General features: G+C 35.8%; 1 pseudogene; it reads right to left on the bottom strand.

Moving 5' to 3' along the window:
- Positions 1-8,672: 8,672 nt before the first annotated feature.
- On the bottom strand, positions 8,673-9,711 carry LOC110258615 (annotated as a pseudogene).
- Between the last annotated feature and the right edge of the window lie 319 nt (positions 9,712-10,030).

Genomic DNA, 10,030 nt, shown 5'->3' with positions numbered 1-10,030 from the left:
AATGCACAACATATCCCCAAACTTCCCCTCAATTTTTTGTGTGGTTTGCAATTACATTGATTCCGGTATATTTGTCTTCTTTGTTGTCTGTGATTCTTTATCTCCAACTAGGTATAAAAAATAATATGGTATATATTAATTTGTCCTTAACCTACTGTTCAAAAAATGAAGAACAAGAAGCATGTATATAAAAGAACTTTTAATAAATAATGGGGTCATGTAGAATAGATCATCATGGAGCAAAAAACTTTTAGAAACTTAAAAAACATAGCTTAGTTCTTTGAACCATCTTATACTTATCGAAATCTTATTGGTTGGGACACCTCTTGTGATACTATCTAACAAAAAAACTTTGAAATTTTCCATCTATTTTCTTCCCTTTCTGCTTGCAAAACATATAAATATATTTTTCTATGTGTAGACTATTTTTCTTGGAATGCATAATTTTAGCATATATGATTCTTAATCCTAGCCATATTATTATATATTCTATTTAATTTATAATTTAAAATAAAGATGTTTCAAAAATTCCGCTAAAGATGAACAAGATGATATTGTTTTTTATTGTTTATATTTTCAAACTATTTATATGAACCTTTTGCAATTTTATCACAGGCATGGTATAGGTATGTTTTTTCTCACTTTGTAGATAAGAAAACTGAAGGGAAGAAGATGTATGACTTACCTAAGCTTAAATAACTTGTATATAACAAATCAAGTAATGACAGTAGATTTGCCTGAAGTCCCCCCCCCTTTTTTTGGTATTTTTTAGGGCTGACTCATGGCATATGCAAGTTCCCAGACTAGGGATTGAATCAGAGCTGCAGCTGCCAGCCACAGCCACAGCCACAGCCACAGCAACATGGGATCTGAGCTGTGTCTGCGACCTACATCACAGCTCACAGCAACGCCTGATCCCTGACCCACTGAGTGAGGCCAGGGACCAAACCCCCATCCTCATGGACACTAGTTGGATTTGTTTCCCCTGTGCCACAACAGGAGGCAGCATAAAACAGATGACACTCCCATGCCGGTTTCTCCCCACGCCCTAAAAGAATAGAAGAGCCAAAATGCCACTAAGAAGGACACACCACCTACTTTTTTTATACCAGGAAATTTCTACTCCCTTCTGGACAGTGTCTCCCAATCTCTGTCCACTTCATCTCGCACCTGTTCTGTGCAGCACATTCCCTAAACACATGCTCAATGTAGTTTGGTTATCTCAGCAGTGCAAAATGATGGACAAATATGTCATTGGATAATCACAGAAACTAGCTTGGCTTCCAGCCCAGATACACTCATGCCTCTGCTTTTTTATGGCCTCAGTGTCACATATGTATCTCTTTTACAAATGTGAAGCTGAAAGGCCACTGGTTATCATATGCCTATGACAACAGCAAGTAGTATCAAGCATAATAAATTTTCAAGTACAAATTGCCAATATTCTATTTATAATTCAGTACCAATAAAACTTAAATAAAAAAAAGATAGTATAGATTTCCCTATAGATTTTCATCAGATTTCACAATGTTAGTATTTTACTATGAGTGCTTTGATATTCTGTCTATAATAATGTAATATTAATGTGCATTTCAATATTTTCTGAAATATACAGAGTATAATGCAACCTAGTCCTAAGTGTTCCTGAGAGTATTTTCTAAATTAAAGATCACATCAGGATTTCAAATTGAATTTAAGTGTTATATTTCTTGTCCTTTATCTGGAACCATTTTTCCAGTTTTTCTTTGCCTTAGTGAGCTTAATATTTTTGAAGAATACAGGTCATTTGCATCATACAATACTGTTCAATTTAGATTTGACTAGTGTTTATGCAGAATGAGAATGTTCATTTTTGACATAATACCCACAGCAGTGATATTGTGTCCGCTTGAGTGCATCTTTTTTTTTTTTTGGGCTTTTTAGGGCGGCACTTGCATGCAGATATGGAAGTTCCCCAGGCTAGGGGTCAAATCTGAGCTGCAGATGCTGGCCTACTCCAGAGCCACAGCAACGTGAATCCAAGCTGGGTCTGTAATCTATACCACAGCTCATGGCAAGGCCAGATCCTTAACCCTTGAGTGAGGCCAGGGATTGAACCCGCATCCTCATGGATACTAGTTGGGTTCATTATCCACTGAGCACGATGAGAACTTCCGAGTGCATCTTGTTAAAAAAAACCTACATTTATTTTTCTATTATGGTGATATGAATTTTGAACACTTGGATAACATGGTGTGGGCCAGGATTCTCAACTTAAAGTTACTATGTTTCATTTGGTATCATGAGAACCTTGTGGACAGACTGTTGAAATTAGGTAAATTCTGTTTTCCTTTATTTATTTGATATTGAGTTTACTTATTGATATTTTAATTTTTTGTTTAAGTTTTGATGATATATTGATGTACAACATAAGTAAGTTCAAGGTGTACAATGTGGTGATTATACATGTATATACTGCAAATGTTTACCACAACCATGGTCATTAACCCATCTATTCCCTTACTTATTATACTTTTTTTTGTAGTAAGAGCATTTAAGATCTATTCTCCTATAACTTTCAAGTATATAATACAGTATTGTTAATTATGTCACCAGGTGTAAATTAGATACCCCCAAATTTATTCATTTTATTTTATTATTATTGTTTTTAATTGAAGTATAGTTGATTTACAATGTTATGCACATTTCTGCTGTATAGCAAAGTGACCCAGTCATAACATATACGTATGTGTTATATATATATACATACACATCATTTTTTAATATTATTTTCCATTATGGTCTATCTCAGTAGATTGGATAAACTATGCAGTACAACCTTATTGTCTATACATTCTAAATGTAATAGTTTGCATCTACTAACCCCCCCAGTCCACCACGCTCTCCTTCCTCCTGCCGCAAGTGTTCTCCATGTCTGTGAGTCTGTTTCTTTTTTTGTTCATTGTGCCCTATTTAGGTTCTATATGCAGTGATATCATCTGTGTTTGTTTTGTTCTGACTTATTATTAGTATATTTTATATCATGTGCTGTAGTGATTTTTGTTTTTTTTATGCTGGTATTTTCATTATATATAGGTACCATATCAATCCATTCATCTGTTGATGGACATTTAGGTTTTTTCCATGTCTCGGGTATTATGAATAGTGCTGCAAAGAACATGGGGGTAGATGCTTCTTTTTGAATTATGTTATGTATGCATATAAGCCCAGTAGTGGAATTTCTGGATCATATGTAGTTTAGATTTAATTTCCAGAAACCTACATACTGTTTTCCATAGTGGTTGTACCAATTTACATTCCCCCTAACAGTGTAGGAGCGTTCCCCTTTCTCCATACCCTCTCCAGCATTTGTTATTTGTAGACATATTAATGATGGCCATTCTGACCAGTGTGAGGTAGTACCTCATTATAGTTTTGATTTGCATTTTGCTAATAATTATGATGTTGAGCATCTTTTTATGTACCTACTGGCCATCCATATATCTTCTTTGGAGAAATATCTATTTAGGTCTCTGCACTTTCTTTTCTTTTTAAAAATTTTATTGAAGTATAGTTGAATTACAGTGTTGTGATAATTCCCACTGTACAACAAAGTGATTCAGTTATACATATACACACATTCATTCTTTTTCAGTTTCTTTTCCCATAAAGATCATCACAGAATATTGGGTGAGTTCCCTCTGCTATTCAGGAGGTCCCTGTTGGCCAATCATTGCATATATCCCAGTGTGCATATGCAAATCCCAAATCCCAGTCCATCCTCCCCCACATGTTCCTTTGGTAACTATAAGTTGTTTTCAAAGTCTGTGAGTGTTTCTGGCAGTATCTTTTTTTCTTTTAAGATTCCACTTATAAGTATATCATATGATGTTTGTTTTTCACTGTCTAACTTCACTTAGTATGATAATCTCTAGGGTCATCCATGTTGTGTAAACAGCATTATTTCATTCTTTTTCATGGCTGAATTATATTACACTGTATATGCATATACTATATCTTCTTATAGACCAGCATATATTTGGGCCTTGTTTTTGTATCCATTCAGCCAGGCTACATCATTTGGTTAGAGCATTATTCATTTACAGTTAAGGTAATTATTGACATCTGTGTTCTTTTTGCCATTTGTTAATAATTTAGGATTTGTTTTTGTTGGTTTTTTTTCTTCCTTCTTTTATTCTCTTATTTATGGATTGATGACTATCTTTAGTGTTGTGTTTTAGTTCTTTTTTATTTTGTTTTTGTCTTTTTAGGGCTGTAACCACAGCATATGGAGGTCTCAGCTACGGATCAAATTGGAGCTGCAGCCGCTGGCTACACCAAGTCACAGCAACACCAGATCCAAGCTGCATCTTCCACCTACACACAGCTCAGGCAACACTGGATCCTTGACCCCTGAGCAAGGCCAGAGATAAAAGCTGTGCTCATGGATACTATTAGATTCATTTCTGCTGAGCCACGATGGGAACTCCCTAATTGATTTTTTTATTTGTGTGTGTGTGTGTTGTTGTGTTGTAGATTTTGGTTTGTAGTTACATAATTTTGATATAGGAGTCTTGTGTATATATATGTGTGTGTGTGTGTGTGTGTGTGTGTGTGTGTCTTTATATTTCCTTCCTTCTGCTGACTTTAGGTTTTGTTTGTTCTTCCTGATTCCTTTTTTCTTTCTCTTCTCTTCTCTCCCCTTCTCTTCCTCCCTCTCCCCTATCCTCCCCATCTGCCCTCCCATTCCCCTCCCCCTCCCTCCTCTTCTTCCTCTTCTTCTTCTTCTCCTTCTCCACCTCCTCCTTCTCTCTCTTTTCCCTTTTGTTCTACTATTATGTGGAGTTGACCTTTTTGGAAGTCTGAAGTCTTCTGCCAGTGTTCAGTAAATGTTCTGTGCTAATCATTGTGCATGTAGATTTTTTTTAATTGTTTTGGGAGAAAGTGTGCTCATGTCCTACTCCTCTGTCGTCTTGATCGCAAACTATTTATAATTTTAAAGCTGATATTATACTCTTTGACTGACATTTTCTGTTTCTCCCCCCAGTCCCTAGCAGCTACCATTTTACTATTTTTCTCTGAGTTTTTTTGATTTCACATAAAGTGAGAACATATAATACTTGTCTTTCTCTTTCTGCTTTATGTCGCCTAGCATAATACTCTCAAGGTCTATCCATGTTTTTGTAAAAGGCAAGATTTCCCTTCTTTTCAAGGCTGAATTATATTTCATTATATATATATATATAATGTTATGTAACAATAAATTATATATAACTATATATAATTGCATATTATGTAAGTAATATTCTTTATACATTCCTCTTTTGATGGATGCTTAGTTTGTTTCCATGTCTTAACTATTGTGAATAATTCTGCACTCTCTCTTTTTCTCAGTTACTCTTGCTAAAGCTTGTCAGTTTTTTTTTCTTTTCAAAAAACCAACTCTTTGTCTTGTTGGTATTTTTTTTTTTTTTTGCTTTTATGGTATCTCTATTGTTTATTTCTACTCTGATCATTATGATTTTCTTCTTCTAAATCTGTGCTTAATTTGTTTCTCTTTCCTAGTACTTGTGGTAAAGGTATGTTGTTGTTTGTGATCTTTCTCTTTCATTTTATCCTTATAAACTTACCTATAGAACTGATTTTGCTGGAGATTGGGACAAGATGGCAGAGTAGAAAGACTAAACTCACCTCCTCTCATAAAAATACCAATAAAATAAACATTGAATAACTATCAATAAATAGACTGGAAACTAGAACTGCTTTTGCTGCATCCTGTAAGTTTGGTATTTTGTATTCTTTTTCTTTTTGCTTTTTAGGGCCGAGCTATAGCATATGGAGGTTCCAGGTCAGGGTCGAATTGGAGCTGTAGCCACAGCAATACTACAGCCACAGCAATGTAGGATGCCGGCTGTGTCTTTGACCTACACACAGCTCACAGCAACACTGGATCTTAACCCACTGAGCGAGATCAGTGGGATTGAACCCATAAGCCATGGTTACTAGTAGGATTTGTTTCCTCTGTGCACAATGGAACTCTGGTATTTTGTATTTGTTTTCATTTGTATTAAAATTTTTTTTGATTTTCCATTTATTTTTTTTGACCTGTGGATGTTGGTTTGTGTTGTTTAGTTTCCACATGCTTATAAATTTTCCAGTTTTCATGCTGTCATTGATATCTAGTTTCATATACCATTGTGGTCAGAAAAGATGCTTGCTGTGAATCCAATCCTCTTATATTTGCTAAGTCTTCTTCTGTAACTTAACATATGACCAATCTACCTTGGAAAATGTTCTGTGTACACGAGATAAGAATGTTTGTGCTATTGTTGTTGAATGGAATGTTCTATATATGTTTGTTAGGTCCATTTGGATTAAAGTATATTTCCAATCCTGTGTCCTCATTGATTTGTTTTGATGATAGTTCCATTCTTGATCTAAGTGAGGTATTAAAGTCCCCTACTCTTGTTACATTGTTGTCTATTTTACTCTTTTGTTCTGTGTTTGTTTAATATATTTAAGTGCTCTGATGTTGGTTGAGTATATCTTTACAATTGTTGAATAAACTTTATGCTACTTTCTCCCTCCTACTCCTTCTGGGACTCCAGTAATTCATAGATAGTATCTTTTAATGGTATTCCATAATTCACATAGATTTTCTCTTTCTTTTTAATTTTTTCTTTTTGCTCTCCTGACAGTATGATTTTAAATAAGTCTTATAATTCACCAATTCTCTCATTTATTTGGTTGAGTCTGTTTTTGAAGTTGTTTACTGAATTCTTCAGAGCTGTCATTGTTCTCATAAATTAGGGTTTTTAAAAATAGTTTTGATTTCTTTGTTGAACTTTAATTTGTTCACATTTGTCTGTTTCACTCACTTTTTTTTTCAGATTTTTTTCTTGTTCTTTGGAACACATTCCTTTATCGTCTAATTTTGTTTACCTTTCTCTGTCTTTATGAAAATTAGGCGAAACAGATTCCTATCCCAGTCTTGAGGCATCCCTATGAATTCTGCATGTGCCCAGTGGCTTTGGTGGGAGAACTGGATCTGAGGTGAACATGGGCTGCATCTTCTCCTGGTGTGTGCTGGCAGCTGCCACCTTGGTGTGAGTTGGAAGGGCTAGAGTGAGAGCCAAGTGGGAATCAGCGTTTCTCCTATTCTCACTGGCTGTTACCATTCTACTGGGGTAGGTTTGGGGCCCAGGCGGCTGGAAGAGGAGCCCCAACTGAGCTGGGTTTCTGCTGGGTGTGATGGTTATCTCCACCTTGGATACTTTGGATTGTTGCGATGGGTCCTTGCCAGAGCCTGAGGGCTTGGGGCTGCTCTTCTGTGCTGGTTTCACTCTTTTTCCAGTATCCATGGAGGCTGGATTGGAGCTGGAGTTGTTGTGCCATGCCACTGAGCTGCTTTCACTCCCATCCTGAAAGTGGTTTCCTCCCTGGAGCTAGTTTTGCTCCTCCCAAGGTGTTTTGTAGACAAAACACCCAGGCAGTTTTCTGTCTGCAGCCTCTGCATTTTGACAGGAAGACTGCTCTCTCTTTAAGAGGAAGTCTTGGTTTCTTACAGCCCTCCTGTAAGCCCCACTGTTTCCAAACCAGCTAAGGGGGTTTATCTTCCCATTGTCAGATTTCAGGACTGGGGTGCCTAATGTATGGCTGGAACATCTCACTCTCAAGCATTTCCCCTAATATTTACTTAATTATTTCTCTTCCATCTACTGCTTTAATCCAACTACCAGTCCTATTGTTTGTATTTAGTTTTATGTGTTTTTTCTCTAAATCGTATATTTTCTTACATATTTTTTTGCAGTTTCTTCTTTTTGCTTTGGTTCGCTTTAAGGTATTCTAAGATATTTGCTTACTCAAACTGATAATTCAGTTATCAATAGTAACAATTCAATTATCAATTCTTTGTTGTATAATTTAGTTTTAGGAAACAATTTTGAAAATTTTATTGCACATAAATGATACTACTGATCAAAGTACTTAGCTGAATTTAATAGAACATTTAATTATTAGGAGGCGTACCTTCTAGATATTCAGCTTGGTCTTTTGCATTTGCCTTAGCATTTGCTAGGAGTCATGATTTTAAATTCTCTGCCTGTGGTTTACAATTTTTCTTAAAAGCTTGGAGCATCTGAGATTCTTCACATATTCAACAAACTATCTTCTATTTTTTTTGGGGGGGTGAGTGGGTAAATGGGCTATACCTTTTCCCATATGTCAGATCCTGTCTGACTTTTGTCTCTAAAGAATATCTCAAAAATATTTTCCTGTGATGGTCCTCACAAATTCTACGTTTAAATTGATGTTAACTGAGGAAGTTTTTAAAAATAGTTTTCTGGACATGATTTCTCAAAATTCTGATACAAGATATCTGCAGTGGAGTCATGTTTGTGATTTTAAAGTATAAGTATTCTGATGTGTACCAAAGCTGAAAAACAGTCTTTCTAGCAAATAGGGCCAGGTGCATCAAATGTGCCTATACTTGGAAAACTTGTAACATAAGAGATATTTTTTAAAACATCTATTTAAGAAAAATTTTCAATATGTTTGTTAAGACACAATTTATACAGATATGAATTTTTAATATTTTTATAAATTTAATTTAAATTTAGTACCATATATTTATTTATTTCTTATGATAGCTACATAGTAAAAAGTTACGTCTTTGGGGATAATTTTGAGACGAGGCAAAACCAAGAGGTAATTTAGAACAGAGGCTCTTCTAAGTCCTATATGGAAAGTATGAAGTACAAAAATAGCTATGTTTATCCTCTTCTTTGATGGTACAATGAGACAAGAAGCCTCATCATTGCCCCTTTCATGTCTTTGTTCCTCAAAGTATAAATAAAAGATTAAGCATAGGAGTCACCAAGCTGTAGAATAGGGACATGAGTTTGTTCTTATCCTGGAGTTAGCAGCAGAAGGTTGCACATACATGCTAATTACTGGCCCATAGAAGAGAGATACAACAATAATATGAGAACTGCATGTGTTAAAGGCCTTCTTCTTTCCCTCTGAGACTGAATTCTGAGCACTGTAGCTACGATGAACCCATAGGAGACAAGAATAAGTGACAAGGGAACGAGGGAATAGAATGTTCCCACAATGGAGAGCATAGCTACATTGAATGTGGTATCAGTACATGACATCTTGATCATCACTGGGACCTCACACAGGAAATCATCTACCTTGTTGTTGCCACAAAGTGGCAGCTGGATGGTGAGGGATGACTGAAGCAAGGAGTTGACCAAACCACTTAGCCATGCCATGACCACTAGGAAGATACAGAGTTGCTGATGCATGATGACTGGGTACCTCAAAGGCTTGCAGATGGCCATGTAACGATCCAAGGACATCACAGCTAAGAGGATGCATTCGGTGGCCCCAAAAGTGAAACATATAAAACTGAGTCACACAGCCTCCGTAGCTGATAGACTTATCTGGGCCCCAGAGGTTTAGCAGCAGTTGAGGGATGGTGGTTGTGGTAAAACAAAGGTCCAGGAAGGAGAGGTTGGAAAGGAAGAAGTACATAGGGCTGTCAAGATTCGGATCTACTCTGGATACCACTATAATTGAGATGTTTCCTACTAGTGTACAGATGTAAGCAGCAAGCACTATTATGAAGAGTGGCATTTCCAACCAGGGATGGTCAGAGAAGCCCAAGAGAATGAAACCTTTGGAGTACTTACATTTCTTGCATTCATGACTGTCGTTGCTCTTGTTCATGGACTTAAGTCAAAATGAAGATGTATATTTCAGTATTAAATATTCTTGATGGTCAACTTATTCAGTTAAATAAAGTGAGTTATGAAGGGATTTTCTCTGTGATGTAACTCCAGTGATGTGAATTGATACTTGCAAGATGAAAACATGAATCAAAATGCCCCAAATTATTATTTTGTGGTACATCTAAAAGAAGATTAACAAATCTCTATATTTTACCTAGAGAATGTAATATAGAAAATTTTTATAGAATAATGATTAAGTGAAGGATACCACAGTTTTTCTTATATTGAGAAAATAATGAAATGAAAATGTTTCCCCA

The sequence above is a fragment of the Sus scrofa genome, unplaced genomic scaffold (genome assembly GCF_000003025.6).
Source record: "Sus scrofa isolate TJ Tabasco breed Duroc unplaced genomic scaffold, Sscrofa11.1 Contig2538, whole genome shotgun sequence".
NCBI classification, from domain to species: Eukaryota; Metazoa; Chordata; class Mammalia; order Artiodactyla; family Suidae; genus Sus; species Sus scrofa.
Note: the sequence above shows the minus strand (reverse complement) of the source record. Positions and strands in the feature narration are given on the sequence as shown.